This window comes from Myotis yumanensis, unplaced genomic scaffold (assembly GCF_028538775.1).
Source record: "Myotis yumanensis isolate MYYU_CA2020_CCGP unplaced genomic scaffold, mMyoYum1.0.hap1 SCAF_6, whole genome shotgun sequence".
Taxonomy (NCBI): domain Eukaryota; kingdom Metazoa; phylum Chordata; class Mammalia; order Chiroptera; family Vespertilionidae; genus Myotis; species Myotis yumanensis.
In genome coordinates this window covers 24,664,268-24,682,373 of record NW_027223757.1, presented here as the reverse complement: position 1 = coordinate 24,682,373, position 18,106 = coordinate 24,664,268, and the positions used below count along the sequence as shown (strand labels likewise).

The 18,106-nt window shown below is 39.5% G+C and overlaps 1 long non-coding RNA gene across 1 annotated transcript in view; it reads right to left on the bottom strand.

Annotated features, from left to right (window-relative positions):
- The window catches only part of LOC139012202 (uncharacterized), a 76,362-nt gene that overhangs the window by 34,222 nt on the left and 24,034 nt on the right, over positions 1 to 18,106 (bottom strand). The window contains exon 2 of the long non-coding RNA XR_011471833.1: positions 10,434 to 10,549. This is a non-coding gene — a long non-coding RNA (uncharacterized lncRNA). The remainder of the gene's footprint in view (positions 1 to 10,433; positions 10,550 to 18,106) is intronic.

Here is an 18,106-nt window from a genome sequence, read left to right as displayed (position 1 = left end):
AGTTTGAAAATATGACATTTCTCACAGCTACCTTATTCCCAGCCAACATCATTTCTCATCTGGATAATGGTTATGGCAATCTTACAGGTCTCCCCGCCCTGCCCTTGCCTCCCTCTAATCTAGTCTCAGCAGGGTAGCCAGGGCGAACCCTTTGAACACAAATCAGATCATGACACTCCTGTGCTCCTAGCTTTCCAGCTCATATGGATTAAAAACCCAAATCTTTATTGTGGCCTCTAAGGCACTGCATAATCTCATCCCTTTGCTCCCGATCTCTCAGACCTCATTCCCTAATTCTGGTCTGCTCACTTTACTTCAGCACATTGGCCCCTTTGCTTGGCTCTCACATACAAATGCTCTGGCCTCTGGGCCTTTGTACTGGCTGCTTTCCAGAAAGTTGTGCCCCTAGATATCCATAGGCTTGTTTTAAATTTGATTTAAAATTGCAGACTATCCCCTGCAACTCTCTCTACTCCTCATTTTTCTCCATAGCACTGAAACCACCTGACACACTACAGTTACTTGTTTATCTTGTTTATCATTTATCCTTCCCTCTTTGACTAGAATGTAAAGGCAGGTCTGTCCCCTTTTCCCACCACAATATCTAGAAGTGTACCAGTACATAGCTGAAACTCAACATTTATTGTATAAATTGGTGAATCAAGAGGACATGGGAGGGATGAGTGAGGAGGACTGGATGGGAGGTTTTTCCTATTATTTTGCACAACCTGCTGCTGCATCTTCCTTGGTAGGTGAGTATGGAGATGCAGAGATGGAGTTAAGTGGAGACCAGGTCTCGGACAATTCTGACACCAAAGCAGAGAGCTAGCTACTCCAGAATAACTGTTTCTTCCTCCAACTGAACCTCGCTTCCTAGGCATCATTTGTTTTCCTTGCTGCTGGCCAAGCCCAGAAGTCCTGTCTCAGATTTTATTTAAAAGGAGAGAGGGACTGAAATTGGGAATGTGTAAAGGATACATCCACATTGATGAGAAGGGATTTTAGAGAGTGTTCTCAAGACAGGGTTGAGGTAAGTGAAAGAAGCCAGGGGAAACTAGGATGCCCTTTCTGCAGGTGAACCCACTCCACTTAGGCTTGGGTAAGTGTCTGACAGAGTGGGCTACAGAAAGAAACAAACTTCCATTGTGCTTCTGGATTTGCCAAGCATTTATACATTGAGGGTGTCCATATGATAGTGATGAGAAAAGAGGAAACATTCCAATGGACACACAAGGTTGAAAGCTTCTTCAATGGCAAATGATAAGGAAATCTGGGAAGTGGTTAAATGCTGAAGGGTAACACAGGGCTACCAGAATGGCATTAACTCCCCAGAGTCTTACATTTCCCGACACTGACACAGATCGTAGCTACTGCCAACTGCTCAGAACAAGACTCTCCTAGGCGAGAGGCCTTCTTTGCCATTCTCACAGGGATTTGACACCCTCCCAGGTTCCCCTTTCATCTATCTTTTGAGAAGCCAGGCTAGAATTCAGCCTGATCACGAGGAACAAGCAAATAGTGACAAATGAGCTCAGTCCAATCCTGAGAACTGGCCGTGAGATTGGGCGAAGAGATGGTTATTTCTTCAGGCACGTCCCTCAGCAGGTCCAGGCTTCAGCCTGTCCGAGGTCTACACTTGCACAGACACTATTTCTTTAACCCTCAGACTTGCCCACAAAGTAGTGATGATTATCGTGAAAGGTAGTCACCTCTTCTATTGGATGAGCCTCGGAGAGGTTGTGACTTGTCAAGGTCAGAAACCACATCAGTTTAATGTTGTAGCTCAAACACATTATCAGACCCTCCTGAAATTCCTCTGGGTTTTTGTACATATGGCTGTCCCTTCATTCCCTTAGTGAAATTCCTTTCATAAATATTAGTTTTGCCCTGTTGAGTTTCAGGACTTCTTTTTCTCTTTAATGTCACTCAAGATATTGAAGGGCAAGTGTTGACCTTTGAAACAAGACAGCATAAGGGCAGGCAAATCTGACAGGACAGCTAGGCAGATGGCAGGTGGCTACTGCTTTCAAGGACAAATATGAGCAGTGTCCAACAATATGTATTTGTCCTGCATGGTTGGGAGGTCCCTAGTCACTGAAAGATCCCTTAACTCCATGCATTTATTGGCAAACATTCATTAACTGATAAGTTCTACCTCCAAGTTGCTCTGAAAGCTAGTGTCAATCATTTCTATGGTATCGTGATTTTCAAGCAAAAATTCAGAAATGTATTTTGTAACTGAACCCCCAATGTTTTCAAGGTAAACAACGACAACAACACAGCATCAGCAAAAAAACAAACAAAAAACCCTGATAAGTTGTTATCTGATTTAGGATGAGCTCTAGACAACCTTTTTAAAATTATAAGCATTTTTAAATTTTTCCATCATACTATAGGGTTCCCTTTACTTCTGTGCCATTTACCCGGAGACATAAGTGAACTTGGAGAATAGAACAATGAATTTTCCTTTGTTTATTTTATCCTGCAAATTGAGACCATGTTCCCTGGAAAGGAAAGTAGGCCTTTGAGTCTAAATAATGAAAAAACTCACTACACAGCCAAGTGCTCGATGTTGCCCAGACCAAACCACTGAAATTGATCTCTACAGAACAGGGGAAGTCCAATGACAAGGACCTTGACCCCAGTGCTCCTAAGTGGACTTTTTTCTTTTAAGCTAAGACCTCAATTCCTTTCAGCATTTCTTCAACAACAGCTAGTCTCTCTTTATCCATAGCTCCTCGGCCCAATGTGGGCAGGGGCTAGTCCACTGGGTATTCCTTCCCCCTCTCAGGAGCCCTGGGCCTTCCTCCTTTCTGACCTTCAGAAGGCTACAGAAAGCAGTCAGTTATGCTTGACTGATATTCGCACGAATTAGACTATTTGCATTTGGGGCTTTTTAAAAAAACTTGTAACAGATTAACCTAGACTGAATTGCTTTGCCATGAGTGAAACTCACTCCACACACACTGTGCAACTGGAAATATATATTTTAAACAGAAAGGCCTTTTACCCTCCCCCCCAAATCATACTCTGTCCAAGGCCAATGATCTGGGAGATGTGTGTGTTTCATCTAGGAAGTCTAGGAAGGCGGGAGAAGAGGCAGTAATGGCAGCTAATGTGGTCTCTGCACCATTTATTCTTTCCTCACACTAACCCCTCATTTCACTCACCAAGCCTGGTATCCCCATATGACAGCCCCCCAGAGCTCTGCTCACCGTCTCCCTTCTTTTTCCCTTTTGTCACTTTATCGAAGGGATCCCCACTTCCCCAACACACATGCACAGCACAATCACCTGATGAGATTTGACTCAGCTAGGTCAGTCAGAGTTCTTTTCAAATATTGATACTGAGAGTAGAAGAAAGAAATCTGCTCTCTCTGCTCTTTCTGGGATTATGCGTTTTAAGGACCAACTAAGCTTGGAGCTAAACCAGCCAATATTCCCACCAGCTAGAGAAAACCCATTAGAGGAGGAACACAAAGGAAAGGAGAGCAGAGATGGAAAAAGACAGATGTCTTCTGGTAAATCCAGCTGTGCTGAAAACTAGCCTAGCTTCTCAACTTCCACTTTAAGTGAGCAAATTATTTGCCTTCCTCCTTATTTTACTTTGACTGGACTCTCTATCACTTTCAACCAAAAGATCCTTGACTAACAGAATAAAAAAAAGTGTGTGGCATGAATTGTGTGCAGTATTAACAAAAGTAAACTTTTTGTGCCTACTATAACCTCTAAATATTGAGAAGAACATTGCTAGAAAGTCCCTATATCTACAGATGATACAATTAATGCAGTTTGAGCTCAGAAAAGCCCTACAGAAATGTGTCCGTGATTCTGGTCAGGGCTTTATCGGAGATGTTGTTAGCCAAGACCTTGTGCATTCAGAGAATTCTCATCTTGGCTATATCCCTTGGTTCAATTCACAGCTATACTGGTTCTAAATACATATGGAATTTTATGAGTACTCAGTTTTACAACAAATCCAGGTCCCATTCAATATTCTGCAGAAATCATAAAGCTGTATGAATACTATAACCAAAGAGCCAATCTCTTCTTCTTGTTCTATTAATATGATATTCAAGGTAGGAAAGTCCTTTTAGAATGCTCTAAGTTCAGGCACAAGTACTTGGTGACATCTTAATATATACCCAGGGCAGTGCTAGTGGCTCGATTCCATAAACCACATCTACAATGCCTTCAGAACTTGTTTCAAATGCTTATAGTGCCTGCCCGCGCCGCCCCCCCCCCCCCCCCCCGCCCCGCCGCTCTCTGCCATTATTATAGGCTCCTAGCATGTCATCTCCAGTGTTTTGAAAAGGTGCTTTGTAATTCTTGCTAAATTCCAACCAGTACCTGACTTCACTGCTATCTTCCATCTTTGCATGAAAAACAATATTTTGCATTGTTTAAAATTAATCTGTCATTTTTTTGTTTTCTCAAACTAACTTTATCAAAGAGGAATGTTTCCAGAACCAACGGCTTGTCAACTCCTCATCAGCACAACAGCCTCCAAGTTCATTTTGTTCTTGTTTTTGTTGTTGAGCTATACCCCAGGGCATAGAACTTGGGCCATGTGGCAAGAATGGAGCTGTGGAGGCAAGACACTAATGGTCTGCCAAGGTCTCCACAAGCTGGAACCTACTGCCATTATTAAGTATTCTGATGGTTCAAGTTCATTATTAAAAGTAATAAATCATTTTCTTATAAGAAATAGGTAGTTAAGATCATTACTCTTGCCTTTCATAAACCTATAAAAAGAAAAGTGAACTCATGTTGGTCTGAAAAGAAAAAAAACTAGTGTACTATTTAAGATCTAAACCTAGTCTCTCAGCAGCTTCACCCTGAATGAGCACAAATTCCTTCCCTTTCTGCAATTAAGTGAGAAAAACAACCATCTAATAGAAAGACAACCCAAGGATTTCCTTCAGTATCACACTGGCTTCTACACATGGACACACTGCAAGTATTTGTGGACAAATTGAATTACTTACCTTGTGCAGACATGTGTTATGCTCCACATGTGTTATGACAGACATGTGTTTTGCTTCAGGATGCTTCATATTGGAATCCCCATCTTATATCTGAGGAATCTCCCAGTTTATGAAATAATAGCGGGTGCCCTCTCTCTAAACCTCCCTTGCAACTAAGGGGTAAGTACTGAGGCTCTGCCGATCTGATACCCTGCCCCAGACTTTGAACTGTAAGCTTGGTCATAAATGGGCAGTCTTGCCTAATCCATTCTGGCCAGGGTACTGGCAAGGTGGTATAGAGGCAGGTGTGGCTGTGGTTTTGCTGGCAGTATTCAATGTCTAGCGTTAGAGCTCTAAGATACATGAGCTATAGTGGCTGTGCCCAGTGGTAGCACAAGTCTTTAATGGACCAGTCTGTGACTCAACTGGGACACTGTTCCTGGCTTTACAGCCTTAAATCTGGTTCTCTTTCCCGCCGCCCCACCCCCAACCCCCTGGAGAGTCTGTGAGTTATCCAAAATCCATTTATTTTTTCTTTTAAAATTGTTATAAGATACAGAAAAGTACACAAGTCTTACATATATAGGTCAATACTTTTTTAACATGTGTATTCTGTATGTATTCCAGAACAAGATACAGAATAGTTCCAACATGCTGAACACTTCTTTGTGAGTCCGTCCTCCCTTTTCGTATCAACCAAGGGTAACTACAATCCTGATTTCTATCCCAGAGACAAGCGTTTCCTGTTTTTGAACTTCATATAAATGAAATCATACATTGTATAGTTTTCTGTACCTGGCTTCTTTCCTTTAATGTTAGGTCTATGTGGTGGCATGTATCAGTTGTTCGTTTTTAAAAATTAGTGTGTAGATTTCTATTGTATATTTATATTATAATTTATCTATTTCATTTATGGACATTGGGTTGCTTCCAGTTTGGGGCTATCACAAATAAAGTTTCTATAAACTTTTTATGTATGTTTTTGGTAGAAATACTCAGGATTTCTGTTGGCTATATACCCAGGAGTAGATATGTTTAGCTTTAGTAGATATTAACAAATCCATTTTTAAAATAATTGTCTCAATTTACATTTCTATCAGTAATGTAAGAGAATTCTAGTTGTTCTACATCCTTATAACTATTTGGTATTGCTGTTATTTTCAATTTTAGCCATACTGGTAGCTATACAGTCATATTTCATTGTGGTGTGTGCATGTGTGTATATGTGTGTGTGTTTAAGTGAGCATGTATTAAGATTTAACTCATTAATGAGGGAACCAAAAGAATGGTAAAACTTACACAAAGAATTATAGGAGCATGAGAAGTATTTAGAGTCATTGAAAGAAAGAACGTTAATTTAGATACAAATGTGATTAATGTCCTACGGGTTAATAAAACTATAACTTTCAGGGTTATCTTTTCTATTGGAAATCATTTTTATCTCTACAGGAAAAATATCACTTGCCTTACTCTAGAGAGAATAATTTACATCATTCAATTTTCTAGAAGTAAACAACTATCTGCAGTTCTAAAATATCGTAATAAGTAGTAATTAGTTCATCAAGAATGAGCCTGCTTGACAATAAAAAGACTTGCAGTACACTGTTCCTCAGCATCTATATATATAAAAGCCTAAGCAGCCGCACAACCAAACACCAAACGACTGGAACAAGTGGAACAACCAGTCGACCAGTTGCTATGATGCACACTGACCACCAGGAGGCAGACACTCAACACGGGAGCTGCCCCCTGGTGGTCAGTGTGCTCCCACAGCCAACCTCCCATGGCCCCTCCCCCCAGCCAGCCAACCTCCTGCGGCCCCTCCCCCTGGCTGGCCAGCCCCCGATAGGCCTCGATCACTGGCTATGCCAAGGGACCCCACCTGTGCACAATTTCGTGCACCGTGCCTCTAGCTTACTAGATAAATTGAAAAGCTGCCAAGTTTCAGTTAGCCTAAAACAGGAGATGGCTTTCTAGCCAATTCAAGCCATAATACAAGCAGCTCGGCTAATTGACTATTATGACCCAGAATAAGCAATTCATTGCATTTTTGTGGACAAAGCTAAAAACTAACAATTGCCAACGCACCTTACAAGAAGCAGTAAGGAAAGGTATAGAAGAAAAAAGGAAATTTAAAAAATAAATATATGTGTATATTTATGTATAATAAATACATGTGCATATGTTTATTTTTTACATTTTCTTTCTTTTCTATTCCTTTCCTCATCACTTTTTATAGGTTAAAAAGTGTTGGTAATTGTAACTTTTCAACTTTATCAACTTTGATGACACAGAAGGCAAAACCCAGAAAAAGACTCCACAATTATCTTTTTGACATTGGAGATGAGACAGTAGTAGGTAATCATGATTTCCCTCCTCTAATACCCATTCCATGTTCTCTTTGTTTTTATCTTCTGAAATTGTTGAGGATGAGTAACAGGTGATTGACCAGACCTTCCAGTAGCTGTTCTTTAACATTTACCACTGAACATGGAAGTATTGGGAGAAACCCCAGAGAATGTCTTGGGTGCCAGATATATTAATCCATGATTGCATCGGAAAGAACAATTATAGTTATTCTTGAAGGTCAGAATCAGTTACTTCAGGCAACCATAGCCCATTTGAGAGGCTCACACTGTAGCATGAGGAACCTAAATTTCTAGATAGCAGTTTCAGTTTCCAATCTGTTTAAGCCATTGGAGTTGGGTTCCTTTTCCTCATAGTGGAACACAATCCCCAGCTTATAAAACAAGACCGTGTTTGTGTCACATGGTCTATTTGACTTGATCTCCCAGCCTGCAGAATGAGAGAACAGGAGTCATTATGTTCCCTCTCCCTGGAATGTCCTTCCTCCCTTTTCACTTTGCCGGCTTCCTGTCCTGCAGGTTTCAGCTTAATGCTGTCTCCTCAAAAGGCCTTCCCTCATTATTCCATCTAGAATAAGTCTCCCCACCCCTACATTAATATGTATCACAAGACTTTATTTATTCCTCATTTTTCACTATTTTGTTTGTTTACATTATTTTCAATTCTCCTCATCCTCCACTAGATTCAGCAGTACCACAAGCAAGGACCCTCTATCTTGGTCTTTGCTGATTCCTCATGACCTAGAATGGGCACATAATTGGTGTTCACTGTACATGAGTTAAAGCACTGCGATTGAGCTAACTAATGATTTTTTAAAAATATATTTTATTGATTTTTTTACAGAGAGGAAGGGAGAGGGATAGAGAGTTAGAAACACTGATGAGAGAGAAACATCGATCAGCTGCCTCCTGCACACTCCCTACTGGGGATGTGCCCGCAACCAAGGTACATGCCCTTGACCGGAATCGAACCTGGGACCCTTGAGTCCACAGGCTGACGCTCTATCCACTGAGCCAAACTGGTTAGGGCTAACTAATGATTTTTTAAAAGCAAAAGCTGTAATCAGATTTTAGTTTTAGAGATATCACTCTGGCTATCACATGAGCAATGCATGGGAGAAGGCAACACTTGATAGGAGACCAAGAAGGAAGTCTGCGACAAGCCTTAATAATAGAACACAGCCAGGGTCTCTGGGTTTGGGAGCTTCCAATCACAAATGGGTGTTCTCTTGGACCATTTCAAGCCATGAGGCAAGAGGGACAGAATCAAGACTGGACCCAAACGTTTTCTTATAGCACAAATAAACTGTAGGACCTCTGGAATCAGCAGAGAAGATGACCCACTCTTAGAACATGTGACCTCTCAGCCTCTTTCCCAGACACAACAGTTTTTCTGAATGTGCTCATGAGCAGCTGTCCATTCAGTAGGAATGACGATTATTATACACAGCTTGAACGCACAAGCTTCCTCTGACTGAGGCTGACCTGGCTACTGCCAGTCTGAGTTCCCTTGAGCAACAGCAGCAAGCGAGCTGTACACACATCTTGGAGGGGGCAGTGATTTGTCCCCCATGGAGTTCCTTATCTCCCTCCTCCCTCCACATCTAGATTGAGGTTTTCTCTCCTACCCGTCATGCTTCTGGCTTGTCCAGCACCTATGGATTTACTAAATGTCTTATTCACCACCATATTTTACCACACAGCACTGTTCTGACGAAAGAACTCTTTTTACAGGGAAAGGAGTAGAGTAAATATAGCCAAGTGTCTACTTGATATTTCTTTTGGGATATCAAGTAGATATACCCCCCCCCCCCCCCAAAATATCAGGATGGGTCTGGAACACTCCATTTTTGTTATAAAACATCAGGGTCAGAGCTAGAAGAATGAAGTGGAAGGCAGCAGGGTTCCCTACAGCCAAGCTATTTGAGATTAACTTCAAAACAAAGCTCTGAAGGAAGAAGATGGTATAAAAAAACACACAAAAGAAAGCTGTAATACTAAGAAAGAAAAAAATAGGTTATTTTCATTTTTCTTGACATTTAAATGTAGGCAAATGTTGACATTCATGGAGTTTTTCTTTTATTACTATACGTTTCAAAGTATACATATGTATTTTTTTCTATCTTCATAAGCAGGAAAGGGTGAATAAAAACATGTCAGCCAGCCAAACAGTTCTAGAGAAGCAGGAACTGTACCAAGAATAGAAAGGTCTGATCAGCTCTGCTGATTTCACAACAGTCAGGGCGGTGAGGGGCCTGGCAGCCATTCGCTCCAGCAGTTACCCAGGGAGATCAATTACAAAGATGGTTGGAGAGAGGCTTGCAAAAGGATAAACTCACCAAATGTTCTAAGAGGAAAGCTACCCAGGCAAACTCAATCTCTCCTTTTCTAGGAGGGGAAAACTACTAATGATAGTAATAAGATAGTGGTAAATACTTACATTTAAAAAATGTCAGTAGTCAATGTCTATATAACAAAACGGACAGCTAGTGTCACAAAACTTGAAGTCTACAAAATTTGAAGAATGTGTCAAACACTGAGAGTCTGCCTAAGAGGCAGGGATCTGAGAGTCCCATGATGAAACAAGTGAAAATGATTTTATGAAGTGGCCTCGGCCTATGATCAAAACTTAGATTTGAATTGTCTTGGACTGTGCAACCCAAGAACTTGTGAGTTCTGCTCAAGAACATACAACATCCTTAACAATAGCTTTTGTGCCAGAAAAAAATTTATTCAGGGAATGTTGTCATTTTTTTTTCAATTGATAATTAATGAAAACTACAAATTCAAATTCATTGAGTTTTTTTTTTTTAATTCAACTCATAAGCTTCATTACTGTGTTTATAAATCTGGAAACTCTTAACAATCATGTTTAAAAGGGCTTTTATAATTTAATTGAATTATTTTAAATATTTATGAATTTAATATATTCCCTATTATCTTTGAGTACTTCAACTGTACAATAAACAATTATCAAGAGCTGTAAGGGGCCTGCTATTTTATCCTCCTTGGAAGCTGATAAGTTAGCCTGTAAAAGTTTCTTAGCCCTTAGCAGAAGATAAGAGACTCCTAGGTGAGAGACAAAGGCCTTTAATACTCACAGCAACAGCAGCAGCCAGAGTACCATCATTTTGCATTGGTTCACTGTTCAATGGGTCTGGTTAAGACCCAAACATAGTGTGATGATTAAATTTAATGTGGTGTCTTGGATGGGATCCTGAAACAGAAAACAGGACATTAGGTAAAAACTAAAAAAATCTGAATAAAGTATAGACTTCAGTTAATAATAATGTATCAATATTGGTTCATTAATTGTGACAAGTATACCCTACTAATGTAAGATGTTAATAATAGATGAAACTAGGCATGGGATATACAGGAAATCTCTGTACTATCTTCAAAAAATGTTTGGTAAATTTAAAAATATTTTAATATGTAGAGTATTTTTTAAGTTGAGTAAATGAAAAATACTGAATAAGTGATAGTACATGTTGTAGTTGAATATTGAAAACATTGGGAAAACTGTAGTCAATGACTGAAATTTGGGAACACTGGTTTTGAGTATAACGAGGAACATCTGAACTATCTGCTGAGCACGCATTCTTCCCCACCAGTGCGAGGGGAAGACGTGTGATCCAACCACAGCAATCTCGCCCTGTAGGTTACAATTTCAGATGATCCTTATGCAGCACTAACTAAAAGAGTCTTTCATCACCACCCTGAGAATAAGCAGAGTCGAACCACCAAAAGCAGAGCTGAAACTTCTTTCTCTGGAGGAAACTGGGGTTTCTTGGTGTCTGGGTTCTCAGGGGATTTCTTTGGTGAGAAGTCACTATTAACACCCAGACTCTGGTTTACCACAGGGGTGTGGCTCTTCAGAAGCCTGTGTCTTTCAGCAGTCCCCTTAGCATACTTGAGCCCTTATCTACACAGACAAGACCCCTCACCGTAGAAGTAGGGAGACGGAAGTGCAGACCGTGCCCACTGATGCCCCAACCTCAAAGGCCCCCTACCGTTTGTCTTCCAGCCTGTTCCCAATCATCTAGGGGTTGTAGCACTTGTCCCTTCCTAACTTCAAATCCAAGATTCCAAAGTGAGAGAAGAGAGTGCCAATATTCCTCATTTATAAATGAAGGATGACAAAAAAGAGTTGGTGTATATTAGTGGTCTGGGTCTTTATACGAGAATCATCTGGAGGGCTTGTTACAACACAGTGCACTGGACCCAACTCTTGAGTTCCGGTGCAATATAGGGACAATAATTTACATGTGTAATAAGTCCCCAAATACTGCTGATGCTGCTGGTTGGAGAGCCACACTTTGAGAACCACTGGTTTAAAAGACCTCGAGGGCATCTTTCTGTTTTCATATTTATTAAACCCATGTAACTAAGACTCATGTGATCATAAGAATTACCTACGAATTTGGTTAAATATACAGATAAGCAGGCCCCACGCCAAGGATCAGGCTCCACTGACTCAGAATCAAAAGGAGAACACTTCAGGTTATTCTCGTGACCAGAGGAGTTTGGGAAACTTTATTACATCAAAACTTAGTGTACAATCAGTACATATGGTCTCAGGTTGGAACAGGACATGGTGGGGAGATCATGGACACTGATGGGTAGCATGAAAGTCCCAGGAGAAATGGGTAAAGCTGGAGGGGGTGCGAAGGGATCATCAGGGTCACAGTCTTGTCTTGACCCTTGCCCACTATGTGCAAAGCACTGCAGAAATCATCTCAATCACTTAGCATGCTTCCTTATACATTATCAATACTATCGAGGGAGGGCAGAAGGTCAAAGGGAAATAATAGAAGGTCATCAAATGTTTCATTCATTTATTGTTTTGAATGTACTTGGTTTCCCCAAACACATATCAACATATCAGTGGAAAGGCCTTTATTAATTTTTACATCCTCTCTTACATGTATAGCATTCAGGGACAAAGCTGGTCTGATGAGTAACTAGAGCATATGGCTTCTAGAGCTTGTAATGGCCAAGGAGACCATATGTCCAGGTTTTCCAGATAATTCACTACTATCCCAGCTTCCTATGCAGTCCTCACCCCCATTCTCTCTCAGAAGTATCCTAGTTTGGATGATAAATTGTATTATGTATGTAAAATAGATAAATTACTTACAGCTCTAATATTTCATATGTCCATGGATATATAATCACAGTCACTTATTTTTGTTTAATATCTTATACATTAAAAGGTATTTTTATAAAGTAAGTTAGAGGTTATTATACCCAGTGTGCAGTTTTGGAAACATAGGCTCAGAGAGGCAAAGTGACCTGACCAATATCACAAAGCTCTTAGAGGCAGAATAGGAACCTCTTCTACACCATAGCCCAATGGGTTTCTTCCAAACGGTATTATTTGAAGGTGAAGTGGTCCTTCTCTTTAAACTATATTATCTACATGTCCCAGAAAATAAAATTTTGTTATTAAGATGTTCATTCCTTTTAATCTTTTAATATCAATGATATGAGTCCCTTTTAAAATAAAAATATTCTAAGCCTCTTTCAACTAATACATTAGTGGGGTTAAACAAAGGGGTAGTGGAAAGGTAGGCCTAGTCGAGTAGGTAACGAAGGGCATGCCATAAAATGGTAATGGAAGGAAAGACCAGTGAGTAGGGAGATGGGCCCTCTCAAAGGTTTTCGTTGAGGGGAGTTGTAGGGCGAGGAGGGCATCATAATTCCACCTCTCAGTTTTACCCGTGTGGTCCCCAGCCATGCTAGCTTGTTCAAAATAAACAGAAACTAATATTAATTCTGGCTGAAAGCAAACTGAAAAATAAAAATTAAAAGAAGGAAGCAAAGTGAGGCTGTAATTTTAGCCTACATTCTTCTCTTAATTAAATTAAGGGGCAAAAAGAAATCTCTCCTTATAGAGAAAGATCTCAGCCAGTGATGGCATCCCAAGATGCCCCATTTAGAAGAGCATTTTCAAAATGCTACCATCCAATAAAGGAGTTTATTCAGGCTCGGCCAGCAGAACTCAGTGGTTGAGCATCGACCAGCAGGTCACAGTTCGATTCCTGGTCAGGGCATATGCCTGGGTTGCAGGCTCGATCTCAAGTAGGGAGCATGCAGGAGGTGACTGATCAATGATTCTCTCTCATCATTGATGTTTTTATCTCTCTCTCCCTCTCTCCCTCCCTCTCTGAAATAAAATATATATATTTTAAAAGAAATTTATTCAGAATGAGACTAATAATCTTCCTGGAGGTATTTCTCTCTTTCTTCCCTGAAAGGCAGGATTCTGGGCCATGTCATTGTCCCTCATGGTGACGCCCCTTCTTTTCCACAGCATGGGGTGGGGTTTGCTCCATTAAACAAGAAACTCAAGGAGAAGGCCGTTAGAAAATTGGAAAGAGTGGCAGCTAGAGAGCAGATGCTCCTGCCTTATAAATTAGTAGGAGATTATGCATGGACAGCTGTACCATATAAATGCCCAGTTTTTATACCACACCATGACCCACTGTGTTTATCATATGGTCCAGCATCTGGTCAATTCTGTCCCCAACTTCCATATATCTATTCAAATCAAGCATTGGCTGGGGATTTATTTATGTATACGATTCAATCTCAATCAGAATACCCCCCTGAGGTCTCGACTTGCAGTGTGGCAGAGAAAAACCCAGCAAGTCCTTTGTGTCGCAACTGTAAGTTCCTCATTCCCCTGGAAGATCCTTTTATTTTCACAAGGCATAGGAGGTAAGTAGTGGCCAAATGGGGAATACACACACACACACACACACACACACACACACATACACACACACATGCACACACACACAAAGATATAGATATAAAATTCTCAAAGTCTTTATATACCAAGAGAACCAGATACCTGTACTCTAGAATAAGGTAGATATAATGTCTTATATGCCTTGGTTAATTAAGATAAAAAGAAAAGAGATTTCTCTGTGTTTTAAAAATCTTGGCCTTAACCTGAGGATACATACAAGTTTTCTAAGTTTCTTTCCTTTGTAAAGGCATCTTTTCCAAGAAGAAAATCCATTCATTGATTTCTTGCCTTTGGATGTTTTGCTTTAGATGTCTTTATTCGTTTCTTTTCCATGTGACCCAAGTCATGTGGGCCCTTCTTTGTGGTACAGTCAAAAGGATACTCTGATCTTCCTCTCACCACACACATCAAAACAAATTTTAGATTAATCAAAGAATTAAATTGAAAAACTCAAACCAAAAAGAAACTTAGGAGAAAATGCTTTACCAATTTTTTTTCTGATCTCTGGGTGGTGAAAAGTTTTAGATGATAAAAACAATGGAAGTAGTTGTCATAGAAAAAGACTGATAGATTTTACCCCATAAAATTTTAAGTCTTCAAATTTAGCATAAACTGAATTAAAAACCAAAAAGGCAAGGTGTAATTTTTTTTTTTTGCAACAGATAATGAAGAGTTAACAACCTTAATAGATGAAAGAGCTCGTAGGGATCAACACGAAAAACACCAAAGCAACTGATAAATAGGAAAAAGACAGAAATAAACAGTTCTCAAAGGAGGAAATACAAATCGTCAGTAAATTGTTTTATTGTTCAACTCATTAGTAAAGTTAAAATCTTAAATTAAAACAAAGTACCATTCTATATCATCAACTAGAAAAAGATTAAATTGTAGTACCAACAATGGGATGAGGTCGATAAATCAGGACAACCAATTTGGCTTTAAAGTATTCATATCTTTTGAATCAGTAATTGTTTTACTGGGTCTCTATACTAAGTGTGAAAATTTCAAAACACAAATATAAATTCAGGCACAATGAGATTTGCCACTAGCAAAAGAAAGGGTGGAAGCAATCTAAATGCTCAACTATAGAGAAATGGTAAAGTATATTAGGCTATTATATTTTCATTAAAGTCATTCTTACAAGAATTTGCAATGCATAAGAAGGTGGAATAAATTCTCATTTTCTTGCCTAATTAATGTGACACCTTTTCCATACACTAGATTTGCATGAAGTGTTTGGTCTATGTAACGTTATCAAACTGAAGGGATCAGGAAATGCTACCCCAAACCATGCCACTGTGGCAGGAAGATAATTTTGAGCTAAAGGCAATTAAGAATCAACAGAGAGCCTGGTCAGCATGGCTCAGGGGTTGAGCATCAACCTATGAACCAGGAGTTGCGGGCTCGATCCTCAGTGTGGGGTGTGGAGGAGGCAGCCAATCAATGATTCTCTCTAATCATTAATGTTTCTCTCTCTCCCTCTCATCTTCCTCTCTGAAATCGATAAAAATATATTTTTTTAAAAAAGAATCAACAGATGCAGGAAGAGTTCTCTGCCCTCCCTTTATCTGCCTACATGCAGGCATAAAAATGCCTTTGTGAAAGTGGTGTAAGTTTTCCTTGCTCTCCTGTACCAGGATGAAGAAAGGCACACTTATCACCACAAACAAGAGTCAGCACCAAGACAAGTACATAAACAAATGTTACTCAAATAAACTTCCTCTTCCGTTAGTTCTCCCATATATTTCCTATTTACTTCCCCACAATTTATAGGCCTTGAAGCCCAAATTCTCTTTTCTTTGTTTTTTTTTTTTTGTTTTTTTTTTTATTATTTTTTTTTTATTTTATTTTTTTTTAATTTTTTTTATTTTTTTTTATTTTTCGCTTAAAGTATTACAAAGGGTATTACATAAGTGTCCTTTTTTCCCCTCTCTTTTCTTTGTTAAAATGTTACATAAGCTCCCAAATCTAACCATTCTTTGGAATTTCACTTCTTCTCTGTGAACTCCTGTGCATGTAAAAATATTAATACATTTGTACTCCTTCACTCCTGTTAATCTGTCTTTTGTCAGATAAATTCACAGGCCCCAGACACTGAATATAAGAAGGTAGAGGAAAATTTTTCCTGCTCAATAGTTTCTGGCACATAGAAATTCCTTCATGACTCTTATGTATTATCGTCATTCTCTTTTAATCCTTGAAACAACTCTGTGAAGTTGGCATTGTTTTACTCATCTCATCAAAAAAGGAAGCAAGGCTCAGTGAGGTCAAGCCCCGTGTCTAACTGAACTGCTGTTTAAGCAGATTGGTCAGGCTCCACAGACCACGTTCTTCCCAACACATTATGATCCCATGACAAGAAGATTCAACAAGACTCATCATGAAATTAAACAATATTCCACATTAAAAAGTTGTTTTCAGTTGTATGGAGGGGGGCATTTTGGACTTCAGGGTAGGTATGGAAATTAAGTATGACGCTGATTGGTACAAAGGGGGATCGTTTAAGATCTTCAGACTATTCAAAATAAAGCAATAAAAGAAAGTACTATCGTGCTATAGCAATACATGCAAAAAGAGAGTTTTTTTAAAGGGCCAAAATATTTGCAGTAGAATGTTATGCCTTTCTCTCTATGACTTCATCCAACTAAAAAAAACTTCTGATATCTGGAGGCAAACATGCCTATAAATTGCAAACCTGAAACTCTAAACCTGGACACTGAAGCATGTCATTGAGTGGAATGCTACAAATGTGACCCAGCTATTAACTCCGCTACGAACAGGGGTGTCTCAAAATCGCTCACCTAGTGACCTATAAACAGCAGTGATGCAAGAAAAAGTAACCATGATGATAAATGCATTCTCTCTATTAGATGTTGTTACCTCCCTTTTTCTTTATTTTTGAGACGTCATCCCTTTGACCACACTGCAGATTTATGTTAGTATGGAGCTTATGTCAGTATGGGGCTGCTGCAAGGTGTGTGTCTGCTTGGTACAGAAAGGAGTCATTTAAGACTTTAAAGTGATTTGGAAAATATTTAAGAATTAGAGGGAAAGAACCACCATGCAGAGGCATTAAGTTCAAAGTTTGGCTTTTAAAAATGCAAAGGAGGTAAAGGAAATGAGCTGCCTCCTTTTCCCCATGATTTTATCTCATACTAACCTCATTTAGGTACTCTGTGTGCCAGCATGTCAGTAAACATGACACATTTGAAACTGCACATCTTGAATTTGAAGCACATTATTCAATGGGATACTATAAAGGTGATCACAGCTGTTTCTCCACATTCTTCAAAACATAGGTGTGCCAACACGGCCCACCCAGAGGCTTTTAAATATTGATGGTGCAAAAAAAAAACATTAACTTGGTTTTATGTAATTGGGCACTGTTGAGATTTGGCAAGGCTTCAGATTTTTCTGCTAATAAAAGCTACAAATTGAGCCTTCCCTTAACATCAATTTCTTCAACTCACTCCTCCACCAAAACCCCACTTTTCCAACATAATAAACAGTTGAACCCCTGCTAAATAATTAACCACTTGTATAAGATGGCTTTCTCACCAACCTAGAATACAGATGATACAAATGTCTTCCAGTATTATGGGGCGTGGCACACCCATTTTCATCAAACATGTATGAGATCATTCTCTCTGACCTCTTCTCATTCCCAGGCAAAGTAGTGGGGGGAGGGCAGGGAAGAGGGAGCAGGTAATACAAGGAGAAAAAAAATTCACCTTTCCAAGTGCTGGGTGCTTTTAAACCCAACATTATACACTCGCCACACAGAAGAGAGAAAGGGAGGGAAGGGGAAAATGGAAGTTCCCGTCAAGAAAACTGTCCTGATGAGTGAGATGTCAGGCAGTAAGAGTAGTTGAAGACACCAAGAGCAGTGATTTGGGTTTTATTCTGTTTTGTTGGTTTTTAGTTACTGGCTTTAAATCACAATGAAAATTTCAAATATAGATGACTTTTCAAACTAAACAAATGATCTTTCTAATATCATCTGAAGAGAAAATACTA